Genomic DNA, 13,325 nt, shown 5'->3' with positions numbered 1-13,325 from the left:
TAATGTTTTGAACAACCAATAAAAAAAATAAATAAAATAAAAAAATAAAAAACCTAAAGCTAAGTGGCCCAGATCAGGCCAGAGATTTGTTTAAAATCTCACAGATGAATTTTGTATAGCAGATTCTGGACCAAAAATCCCAGATCTTTGATGGACAATCTATTATTCATTTCTCTAAATCCTAGACAACCAATATGGAGTCCACTTGTAGATTTGTAGATTTCTCCTTTAGTCTCCCATCTTTCTTCCTCTAACTCCCTTTATAGAACATGCATATTCTGGAGAAATTAATTTAAAAGTTCCCTGTAATTTCTCTGTAGGGGTTTCTTCCACCCTCTTAGACTAAATCTAATCTCCCCCAGAAAGAAAATGAAGTTTCTGTGCTAGAAGCAGCTCCAGGTTTATGTGTGAACACGGCAGCAGACCTGAGGAACTAAGCACAGTTATGTGTGCTTTAACAAATTAACTCACTTAATTCTCACCACCACCTAAGAAAACTGGCACTATTATTAGCCCAATTTATAGTAGAGAACACTGCACAACCAGAAAGTTTGAAGAAATTATCCAAATCAACAATAATTAAGTGACAGAGCCCAAATGTATACCCTGATGTTTAGATTCCTAAGTATATCCTTTTAGCCATGTTGTTAGAAAGCGTCTTTATACTTACAGAACCTGGTTATACCAATTCTACACACTTGCACTATGTGACTTCAACATCTTACAAGAACCGCAGCAATTAATTACACTTCATAAGGACCACCTTCATGCCATGCCATTACCAGTGACCAGGTCCCTCAGCACAACTCACTCATAATGTCCTTGTGTTCACAAAAATTATGAAAAACTTGGAAATGGGAGACGGATGGATACATGAGCTTTTGATATCTCACTGGAGCATTGTTTTTTAAGCTCAATAAAGAATTATTGGCATGAAATTTTTTTCACATAATGTTTATTACTGATTAGAGCCTACCTGTTACTTTATATATTTTGTCTCGTAGAGATTCAAATAATGTACATCTGGTTGGAATTATAACCCTAAAAGATATGACTTTATTGTACGTTAGGATATTAATCACATTCATGTCTAACCTAGATATTCAACATTTTTTATTCAATACATATCAGTTCCTCAAATGCTCACTGAGCCAGTTTATCATCCTGTTCCCTTAATTTGTGAGTTAAGTTAAATCTCTGACATATACAGTATTTGCATAATATTCACGTATTTTAATGTTCTTTAAAATTATTCCTGGAAGTCACCATGCTTATTGTCACTTAGCTTTCATGTACTGATCATGAAGGAGAAAGCACAGAAGAGTGGTTATATACAAAAATGAAATACAGGCCCGTAATGATTACTTCAATCACTATGCCCTACTTATTAAGTCTTGGGTGACAGTTACTCATAGATCACAAAATTCTGTAAAAACTAAAAATGAACTATCCAGCATTTCATTGCTGTGGGGAAAAAAATCATAAATAGTACCAGATTTCACTAACAGGACAGTGGGTGGGGGTGAACAGGGAGACAACAATGCCAACCATACACAGTCATTTTTGAATATTTCCTCCACAAGTTCAAAATGGAACACAACACAGGGGCACTTGAAGGCAAAGAGAAATGGGTACCCATTGGAGAAGGACACCAACAGTTTCTTGAGCCATCAAATTCAGAGCAATACCCAATTCAGGTAAGAACAAGGTCACTTTATTGTGTTTCTAGCTGTTATTTTTCACATTTACTAGAAAAGGTTTCTAGAGGTTGGTTTATTTTATTTTATTTTTTTAGCAAATTTCTTGGCTCTGTTCCTTCATTTTAGAATGATTCAAAGCCGCATATGGAGGAAAAAAACGCTCATAATCCATTTCCTCTAAAGGTAGGAGGTTCCATGTTTTTTTAACCAGTAAAGCCTGTGAGCTACAGCAGAACAAAGATAACAGCTGGAATTCTTTTAAATAAATGGTTTGATAAACAAACAACAAAGACCTTTTCTCTAGTTTTGTGAATTGTTTATATGATTATTAAATTTTGATGCATCAATTTTTGTTATAGAATGCTATCATACAGAAATATTTATTAATAAAGTCACAAACATTAGAGTTTTACTTTATCTGCATAAAATTCTGATTTCTTTGGTCCCAGGTAATTTTGATAGAAATAGACTATTACTAAATAGGGCTATGGAATATCAAAAGATTTTCCACTTATTATAATAGGTACTAAATAATAACTAAAAACAAGCAAACAAAGAGAGAATAATAAAAATATTATAATAGAATTCTATGACAAAGTATTTGATTTTCATAAAAAGTAACTGTTCTCCTGTTGGAGTCAATGTTAGAGTATTAGAATCAGTGCTTTGTGTGCATAAAATTTTATAGTTCTTAAATTTCACTTAAGATGATTTCATATAATACAGAGCTTATAGCCTTTCTGGAGGGATGGTTTATGTACATAGCCAAAGGATTATGTTAAGTGTCCCTTAAAGAATAAATAATTGAATTTAAGTTCTATAATTTTGATTTCATCCATTTTAATTAGGATCCTGTGATTTAGTGTACAAAAATGCAAATAAATAAATGGTTTGAGCAAACTTGACATGTTTAAAGAAGTTAACTTTTATGAATCAAGTGTTTATATGAAAACTATCGACTTCTGGGTGTATTATGTACCAGGTAATTCATTACTTCCTACTCCCTAAATATTTCACTGTGTTCCACAACATTATACCTGATAAATCTCTCTTTGTCAAAACCTGCCCTAACCTTCAAGGACCATAAATTCCAACCCTAGAAACCCTTCAGCAGATTTCACTTCTATCTCTTTGGGCTGACTTGGATCTTATGCTCACACCTAAAACAATATCTGTGAGAGATTTGCTTCTATCAATTGGCATAGTTTACCATCTGAGGCTGGAGTTTAAAGCTACCAATCCTCAGAGACAGGTTTACACAGAGGAAAGCAGATGCCTGAACAATAGTAGGGTTTGACTTGAAAGAAAAAACAGGAGAGTGACCTTTAAGAAGAATCCAATGGCATCGACTAAAAGATACCCCTTCGCTCTTGTTTGATTTTGTTTCTCTGGCCATAGCTGAGTTTCTCAGGACTTAGATTATATGAGCAATTCTCTAGGATCTTTGAGCTCAGAACCACAAAATATAATTGGTATTGAAGATAGTGACCACTGGGGGTGGCAGGTAGGGGTTCACCAGGAAACGGGTGGAGGGGGAGTCCTGGCAACCACCTGTTGCCAACCACAGCAGTCCCTGTGATTCTTGTATAACTCTTCCCTTCCTGTGCTTCAATAATGTGATCCAATAAACACTTCTTTGCTAAAGGTAATCTTCATGAGTCTTATGCTCTTTGGACCAATCAAGTCTTTAGTAGTAAATCGGCATTTCTGTTAATCTCCTCTGCACCTTTGTGGTAACTACTACCCATTCATCTCTCTTCTCATAAAACAGCATCCTGTGAATGAGGCTGATTTCTTCACTTCACCCTCAGCTCTGGAGCCGGGCTCTGATTCTTCTTAGCTGATCAACACATCTCATTCCCTGGCCAGAGTAATTGTTTCAGAGATAAGCCATAATGATTGGTTCAGATGGTTTACACTGAGTCAATGTGACTCACACACACAGGACTTCTTAAGTTTGGGGAGCAGGAAGATTTCTGGTGACCTAAAGTAACCTCTGACCAGGACAACATAAATCCAGCTTCACTGTCTGGGCTTGAATCCTTATTCCACTTTCCTGTGCCTCAGTTTCTTCATCTCTAACATGGAGATAATTATACTACTGTCATTAGATTTTTTTGTAAATTGAAAATGAATTAATCCATGCGAAACTGTTAGAATAGTGCCTGACACATAGTGCTCAATAGATGCTACTTATTACTATTAGTATTCTCTAGATTACTAGTTATTGAATATTTAAATACCTCTTTTTACTTAAACCAATTTATACTAGAATTTTTGTCTCATGTAACAATAACAACAAAATGCTAAAATAGAACACATGGAGCAGATATGGAATTATGCTTCTTGCTCCCATCTAGAGCTGCATATATTTATGTTCTACATGTCATGCTACCCAAAGGAGGGAAGAGCATGACCAAGTTAGCAAGAGGCAAACATGGTCAGGTGTAATAAATCTCCATGTTCTTCTGCATGGAGCACTGCCCTTTTCACATTTAACTGTTCCCGAACTGTGTGCAGCTTGTTGGTCAGTGGCTCTTGGATTTACCTGGAGGCCATGTTAAAATACAAGTTATCAGGTCTCACCCCACCTGGCTTTTTATCAAATAAGTATGATGGTTAATTTTACATGTCAACTCGAGTGGGCCATGGGCAACCTAGATTAAATATTGTTTCTGGTTATCCATGAGGGTGTTTCTGAATGAGATTAGATTTGAATCCATGGGTCAGTAAGGTAGATGTTCCTTTGCAAAGTCTCTGGGTATCATCAAATCCACTGAGGCCCTTAATAGAACAAACATCAAATTAAGGAAGAACTGCCCCTTTATTCCTATCTTGCTACTTGACCTGGGACATCCCATCTCACCAACTTCTGTCTTTGGACTTGGATTTATACCATTAGCTCCGCTGGTTCTCAGATCTTCAGTCTCACACTGATTGACACCACTGCCTTTCCTGGGTTTCCAGTGAACAGATGACAGACTAAGAGATTTCTCAGCTTTTGTAATCACATGAGCCAATTCCTCATAACAAAGAGGGGAAGGGGGACAAGAAAGGAATTCTGTTAGTTCTGTCTCAGGAGAAACCTGACTAACACAGAAAGTCTGGGGTGGTACTCACAGATCTGCACTTCTAACAAGTTCCCAGGAGATGCTGATGCTGCTGGTCCCTAGACCCCACTTTAAAAGTCACTATTGTAAAACATGAAATCCTAGCTACAGAGTACATAGGGGTACAAAGATGCCTGTCTCCTCTGGTATTCTTTGTAAACTATAGAGTAGCTTGCTGAGGATGAAAGAATTGACTGATAACCAACAGGTTATAAAGTATCAGATGAAATTTTTTAAAAAAAAATATTTGGTTATATCATCTTTTATGGTTATTTCTACTCATTAATTTTACCCCAAAGAAAACATTTTTTATAAATCAGTTAGACAAAAGCATCTATTATTATAGTGCATTGAGTCATTAAATGTCATAAAACTACCAAGATAGAGTAGGAAAATGTTAGCTAGAATAAAATATATATTTGGAAGCAAATACCCAGTAACAAAGGGGAAAAACACTCAATATATTCTTTAAATATAAGAAAACTAGTAATTATATTGAATTGAGGTTTATTTTTTTACTTTTGTGAGTAATAATTATTTTCTCACCAATTACTGTTATTTTCAAAAGTTATACAAGTTATTGGGACATTTTAAGGTAGTACTAGTGAGAGAAAGTTTATAAAATAGTCATGAAAGTGAGTATAGCCAATAAATCAGATAAATACATGTAGAGTGTTTCAAATACATTAATTTGAGTTATTTTGTTACTTGAATATCCACATATTTTTAATATCCTCTTTAAGACATGTAAATTAGAAAGCTATTGACCCATTGCAAAATTTTCAAAATAGCCAAAGTTGTCAGTTTGAATAGATCATATTGAATTAATAAATATCTTCTAAGAATCTTCTCCCAAAATATTATGGTAGAAATTATTTGTTTTTACATATTCATTGCATAATTACTAGAATACAAAGAACCACTAAAACCAAACCAATATCTTTTATCATCTTCTTTGTTTATTTGTTTTGGTAATCTAAAGACTCAAAGACTCAGAAAAATTCTTTTCAGCTCAGTTTTTCTTTGAAAAAGAAAAGGAAAAAAAAAAGAAAGAAAAAATATTTCCATGCTAAAACCTCATGGGCCATGTTTTATCCCCACAGAAAATGTTAATGGCTTAGTAAAACTACCCTAAATTTATGGGTTCATTTAAATGCAGAATAAGGCTAACTGTAGTGGTACAAAAAGCACCACTATGACAAATAATAGAAAATTTATCTTGATATTCTGCCCAATACATATTCATTTGGGTTGAGAAAGGCATAAAAAGCAAAAGCAAACTGGAGGGAAAGAGCTGAATGAAAGGGGCCCTAGGAAATGAAGTGTCAGCGGTCCCCATAATTCTGATTGCTGTGCATTGGTTTCTCTGCCTCTACACAGGCAGTAAGAATGTAGAACCTTTTAGAGTTTTTTTTTTCCCTTGCTAAAATCACAATAAGAGTTCAAGCTATATGACAAAGGAATTCAGGGTTTAGGGGAAGTCTGTCTGTTTTAAAGTATTCATTCCATGTATATATTACAAAAAAAATTTAAGCTAAATAATGTTCTGAAAAAATTACCTAGTTATACATTGTACTGGTGTAAAACTAGTAGCTTTATTATATATCCCAGAAAAGAAAGCTATTTGAAAATGTAAGTGAAATAAAACTAGCTCTATTTACAATCCCTTTAAAACAATGTACCACACAAGAAAGGAAAGTGTGAGTTGGAGGGATTGGCAGAGTCTGGAACATAATAGACTTATCTTCAGATTTTTGGACATCATACAAGTGCTAAAGAAGGGCAGGGACATGGTCATACTAAATAGAATGAGGCTGGCCTCAAACTTGCAATCCTCCAGCTTCAGCCTCCTGAGTTGCTGGGATTATAGGCATATGCCACGGTACCTCCGTTTTTTAGACTGATTTTGGCTGCTGTTTAGAGAATGGTTTGTGAGAGCAAGAAGGGTTCAAAAGTCAACAGTCTAGCTGAGTGGAAATAGAGAACTGGATTGGGATATGTTGTAAAGTACTTAGCACAGGTTCTTGTGGGAAGTAAACACTAATTGAAATCACTATCACTAATTAAAACTATTAATCAAAATACTCTCAAATTTGTTTTATAATTTTCTTCTGAATCATGTCAAATCCAGACAAAATAGGATATTTAAAGCCTTCTATTTTTCAAGTTCATTATTATTGTTATTATTTTTATTCCACCTCACCAAAACCTTTCTAATCCAAGACTTTTCTATTGAGTAGAGGGGGAAAAAAAGGCTTCAGGTCTCAGGGCATGAAATCTTCATCTTCCAAATGTCAAATCTTCAACTTTTCCCTAAATCCACACTAATTATTTTCTTATGAGATGTAACTAAGAGGCATTTCTCGTGCTCAAGGCTAGTCATTACCTTAACTCTGGATTCCAGCCCTTCCAGTTCTCCTAAATCCACCTACGTCTCTGCTTGGTTATCATTTCTCTCTCTCCCTCTCTGTGCTATCCTGACCCACTTGTTTTCTTCCTCCCCACACTAATGAGAATTAAACCCAGGCCTTGTGAATGCTACGCAAGTACCCACGACTGAGCTACAACCCCAGCCCTTTTTTCATTTTATTTTTATTTTACAACAGAGTCTCATTAAGACCCAGCTGACCTGGAATTTGCAATATACCCACCTGCCTCAGACTCCCAAGTAGGTGGGATTATAGGCCTGCTCCACTGTACCCCACCACAAAACCACGTGTTTTTTTTTTTTTTTGTTTGTTTTGTTTTGTTTTGTTTTGGTTTGGTTTGGTTTTTTGTTGTTTTTGGTACAGGGAATTGAACCCATTGGCCCTCTGTGACTGAACTACACCCCCAGACCCTTTATTTTTAATTTTAGGCAGGGTCTTGCTAAATTGACTAGCCTAATCTGGAACTTACAATCTTCCTTCCTGGGCCTCTTGAGTTATAGGAATTGCAGGCCACCACACCTGGCTTATCCACTTTTTAATCTACACACTCTTTCCCACATTTAAATGTCTTCTGCTTTTCCGACTTCTAAAAAATCCCAACTCTCCACTCTACTTCACTTCAAAATTTTCTCAAGTTTCCAGGGTTCTGATATTCCTTTTCTTCACTTGTGTTCTCCATTTCCTTTATTCCCCTCATTCCTTCAACCTCACACAAGAGAGGGAGGAAAGGGCCCGAGACAATGTATAACCTTATGGGGACCTGACCCAGTGACCGACTTTCTTCAACTAGTCCCTACCCCCTACAACTTGCACCTTCACCCAAATGTCCATTCAATTTCAAACCCATCAGTGGATCAATCCACTGATATGATCAGAGCCTTCTTCTTGATCACTCACTTTCCAAAAGCCCCACCTCTGAATATTGCTGCATTGGTGACCAAACCTTCAAGACATGAGCCTGGGGGTCATTTTAGACCCAGCCCATAACATTCTTCATTGTTGGCCATTGGTCTCATAGCCCAGCTATTCCCAAGAAATCATCTTCAAGCATTATTTTTCTCAATATGCATGAGAAGTTTAGGATTCATGAACTGGTTTTGATATTTTTTTTTAATTTTTGCATTTTTGTGGCATCTTACCATTTTAAGGATTTAGCTAAAACTACCTTTTTAATTAATTTATTTTTTTTGGTGGCACTAGGGATTGAACCCATGTCCTCCAACATGCTACAAAAGCATCTTACCACAAGTTACACTCCCAGGCTTATAACTTCCATTTTTAATTCCTTTTCCAGAATTATATGTGACATGGAGCCTGAGATAGTCTATAAGAATAGGAACAATATTTCTGAGAAAAAGGAGAGGGTAATTTCCTGGAAATAAAGGAAAAAAGCATTTCAAGAGTAGAAGATGGCTCAACAATGTTGAAGGCTTATTAGAAGGCAAAGAAGAGAAAACTGAGAATTATCCATTTTCTTTGGAAGCAACAAGGTTGTTGGTGACCTTGAAAAGAACGGCTCCCTTGGAGCAATGGATGCAGAAATTAAATTGTGTGGAGTTGAAGGAATAAGGTGAAGAAAGAGACATCATTACACCACATATTGCTAGCCAAGGAAACAACTGAACTTCACAAATTTGAACTAGTTTCTACTGAACGTGTCACTTTAACACTATGGTAAAGTTTAAAAAAAAAAAAGATAAGTTAAGCCATTGTTAAATCAGGAGACCATTTGTATCATTCTTTAATTATTCTTTTTCTATAGTATTTTTTTAACACATCATGTCGAATATCTTAACTTTTCCTCCCACTATTGTTCCCATCTATGATATCTCTGCCTCATCAATTCACTCAGGTAGACAATATAAATTCTACTAGGCTTTAAGGCCTGTCTTAAATCCTTCTTGCTCTGGGTATTCTCTCTCCTGTCTCTGTGCCTCACTGACCCCTGCCTTCTCTGAGCTTCTCTCTACTCTGACTTCAGCACATTCCACACTTCACGCATTGGCTTATCTTCTCAACAATATTATCAGATCTTTTTGAATTTATGCCAAGTATCATATTGTTTTTCATGGTCCATTTCAGATAAAAACCTAACTCACTTCCTCAAGAAATATTATTTTAGAGCCTATTTTAGGTCAGATTCTATGTGTGGAGTGATAAACGCTTATGGATTTAGACATAGTGTAGCCTGCCTGACATGTTGAATATAGGTGGAATCAGTCAATGATGCTTCAGATGTGCATTTTACTTTATGAGGCACATTTTACTTTGTTCTGAAGGGAGAAAAGGCCAGTAAAGTTGTGCTGCCTTTAAATTCTGCAGGTTTCATTGCCCAGTAGTTTCACAGCTTTAGGACTATGGACTCATTGCTCATCTTACAGATTTTCATTAAAAAATAATGTTCAGGGTTCAGAAAATACCTGAAAAAAATGTTTTCTCTTCTCTTCCCTGAGCCATGGCTTCATGATCTCTTCTTCTATTTTTCTTCTTTATGTTGTTTCTTTTTCATAGTTAAGATATTGTTATTTATAACCAGAAACAGATGTTTAAAATAAATAATATAAATAATAAATTATAGAAAAACATCACTTAAAGAAAATGTGCCAAAATATTGACAGTGTTTGGGCTTTTTAAAAATTTGTTTTTAATAAATGTTTACTAATAAACATGCAGCATGTGTATGATAAAAACAATATCTGGGGGTTAATTTTGTGAAATGTGTTCTGTCTCTTTCTTTTACAGGACTTTAAACTTAAATGAATCCCAGATGTTTTTCCATCCCCACCTTGATTGGGGTAGAGCTTTAGTGGAAGAGTATAAATGGTTTGGGACTTGGCAAGTATTATTCTTAATCCTGAAGCCCCTGAAATAAAAATGTGCTGTGTTTATTTGCATAAGCATTTCATTCATACGTGTGGTGTGTGTGTGTGTGTGTGTGTGTGTGTGTGTGTGTGTGTATGACTAATTTAGGAATTTGGGGAATGGAGAGAAATCTCCCAGGCACCTCTGACCTTTCTGAGGCCTTTATCAGGTCTAGATTTCCTCCAATTTAGTTTTCCAAATCTGTGTATAAATGAGTCAGCTTCTCATTACGATAGCAAAATTCCTAAGGCAGGAAAACTTTATGAAGAAAAGAGGTTTATTTAGCTCACAGTCGGGATGATCTAGGGTATGGGACTGCCATCTGCTCAGTTCTGGTGAAGGCCTCTTAACTGTCAGAGTCCTGGGGTGGCACAGGGCATCATGCGGCAAGACACACAGAGCACATGCACTTAGGTCTATTTAGACTTCATTTCACTCTTTGCCATCACATATGCACATATATATGCCAAAGGGGAACTGGCAAACATTATTTTATGGAAGGGCTACGGATAACTGTATTCATGGTATTTTAAAAATTTACTCATGAAAATGTTCAATACTGCTTTATCCTTAAATGAACAAAACACTAAGCTAAGTCAAACCTTTTTTTTTTTTTTTTTTTTTTTTTTGGTCTAGAATATTCAAGAGACAACCTGCCTGTGGTGCTGATAACATCAGAGATGAATATTCCAGTTGCTTAAATGAACGCATTTAATAATCTTTTTGGACATCTCCAAAGGCATTTCCATTAGTGAAAATCCGAAACTATTTTATCTGGGTCATCTTTATAGTTATTTATTTTGACTGTGATGCCTTCTATTGTATTTTCATTTTAATTTAAAAGTTCAAGTAAGTATTAAATCACAAAGCATTAAGACAATATGAATGATTGATTGCCTGGTACTCCTTTCCAATGTATTATAAACTATTCGAAATGACTTTTTTTTTCCCCACCTAAATCTCAAGTCTTCTTTAAAGAGGCCAAGATAAAGACTGCTCAAAAGAAGAAGAAGAAGGGGGAAAAAAAAGACATAAAGAGATCTTTTAGGCACAGAAAAAAAGTAGGCAGAGAAGAAGAAGAAAACTGGAAGACCACATTTTTAAGGAATTAAGAATAATGAGATTGATTCCCTAATGGTGGCAATAATAATTAAGTTGTCTAAACCCAAGACCTCCCTCTTTGGTGTAAAATTTTAGATCCATCCACTCTCATAATTTACTGACCACAAACCAAAGAAAAGGATTCTCTTCCATCCCTAACTAGCCACTCACTCCACCAGGAGAAGAAAAAAGAAACAGAACCAAATTCTAAAGTAGAAATAAGATATAATGCAATAGTTTCTCCAGCTGACTCAAAGTAAAGTCCACAGCTCACCTATAATTGAAAATACAGCCCTTCCTTTTCTATCTCAAGGTTTGCCCCCTATCTCCCTAAAGAAACAAGGATCATTTTCAACATTTTGTATCGGTCACCTAAATCCACAGATCCACCTGACTATAACCCAACCTCAGGGAATCCTCAATTTTTCCTTCTCCCATGCCTCATATTCTTCTACTTCAATTCTCAGAGCTCCCAGAGCCTGTACCTAACACTCTGCCCAGATCCCCACCACCACCATCTCCGACAGCACCCCATCTCTTGAATTGACTTCCAGAGTTCTTCTAACAAAACTTATGAAGGCTAATATCACATGTTTGGTGGTGTCTCCTACCTCTGAGCTCCCTCCCCTTCCTCTCTCAGTTACCTTTTGTTTTCTTGTTTTGTTTTGTGTGCTACATTTCTATTCCTTTGAAGCTACTATATACTTTTTTTTTTAAAGAGAGAGTGAGAGAGGGAGAGCGAGAGGAGAGAGAGAGAATTTTAATATTTATTTTTCAGTTCTCGGCGGACACAACATCTTTGTATGTGGTGCTGAGGATCGAACCCAGGCCGCACGCATGCCAGGCGAGCGCGCTACCGCTTGAGCCACATCCCCAGCCCCTACTATATACTTTTAAATTTTAGACTGAGAAAGCATTTTGTTTTGAAAATCAAGAACTAATCGGGAAGAGATAATCATAATTATATGTGATAATGCAATTCTTCATTCTAGCATAAGTATGTCATGCATATTAATCTTACTCTTCAGTTATTTTTATCCCATTCTAAAAGAATATATTGTAATACCTGTCTTTCTTTTGTCATGAAGTTCTGCCCAAGTATGTAATATCTGGAAATAATAAAAATGCCCTACGGTTAATAGTGAAAAAGAATGACATATAAGTTTAAAACAACTTAGGATAAAATAACTATAATAAAAACTAGTAAAAGTATTAATGGAATTATTCAAGTATTCTTTGAAACATTCACAAAGTCTCATTTTTATTCATTACAACAAAAGATAATTAGTGCTGGGATATGATCTATGAAAAGCTGAGTTTTCATCATTTCCTATATATCACCTAAATGATAACAATAGTTTAATATACTAAAATGTTTCACTATTCTACATTAATGAAAATTATGCTTTTTGATATTCATTAACTCAATATTTCACTGTCTTGGGGCTGAGATTATTGCTCAGTGGTAGAGCACTTGCCTAGCATGTATGAGGCACTGGGTTCGATCCTCACACCACATAAAAATAAATAAATAAAATAAAGGTATGTGTCCATCTACAACTAAAAAAGTAAAAATTAAAAAAAAATATTACACTGTCTCTCTTTTGTACTGAGGAATGAACCCAGGGTTGCTCTACACTAAGCTATATCCCAAGCCCTTTTTGTTTTTTATTTTGAGCCAGGGTCTCACTAAGTTATTCAGGCTGGTCTCAAACTTTTGATCCATCTGCCTCAGTCTCCCAAGTAACTGGGATTATGGATTTACACCACTACACCAAGCTTTTAACAAATATTTCTCTGGTGCCTATCATATTTGGGGTTACTGAGCTAAGCACTGGGGATAGAGCCTCAAACAAGAAGCAATCTCTTACTTAGAGTGAAATTTCAGGAAGACAAATAAACCAGCAACTTGAATATAATGTGGTAAATGCTTTCATGGTATTAAGACTATGAGTGAGAATAGAATCTATCCAGTTAGAATCTTAAAGGTTTGGGAGTGTTCAAAAGAAGGTAAAAGGATGAACTCGTACATTGCTGGTGGGACTGCAAATTGGTGCAACCACTCAGGAAAGCGGTATGAAGATTGTTTTGATCATTTGACCTGGTTATACCACTCCCCAATA

At 35.7% G+C, this 13,325-nt stretch overlaps 1 long non-coding RNA gene across 2 annotated transcripts in view; it reads right to left on the bottom strand.

The window, feature by feature from the left end:
- Window positions 1-12,302, bottom strand: part of LOC308650005 — a 58,128-nt gene extending 45,826 nt beyond the window's left edge. The window contains exon 1 of one of the 2 annotated variants that reach the window (XR_014022208.1): window positions 12,269-12,302. This is a non-coding gene — a long non-coding RNA (uncharacterized lncRNA). The remainder of the gene's footprint in view (window positions 1-12,268) is intronic. The other variant, XR_014022209.1, reaches the window with a different exon arrangement.
- Window positions 12,303-13,325: the final 1,023 nt, after the last annotated feature.

Source organism: Spermophilus citellus (assembly GCF_964194105.1).
Source record: "Spermophilus citellus genome assembly, chromosome: 5".
Classification (NCBI taxonomy): domain Eukaryota; kingdom Metazoa; phylum Chordata; class Mammalia; order Rodentia; family Sciuridae; genus Spermophilus; species Spermophilus citellus.
The sequence above is the reverse complement of the archived record's forward strand: the minus strand, read 5'-3'. Positions and strand labels throughout refer to the sequence as shown.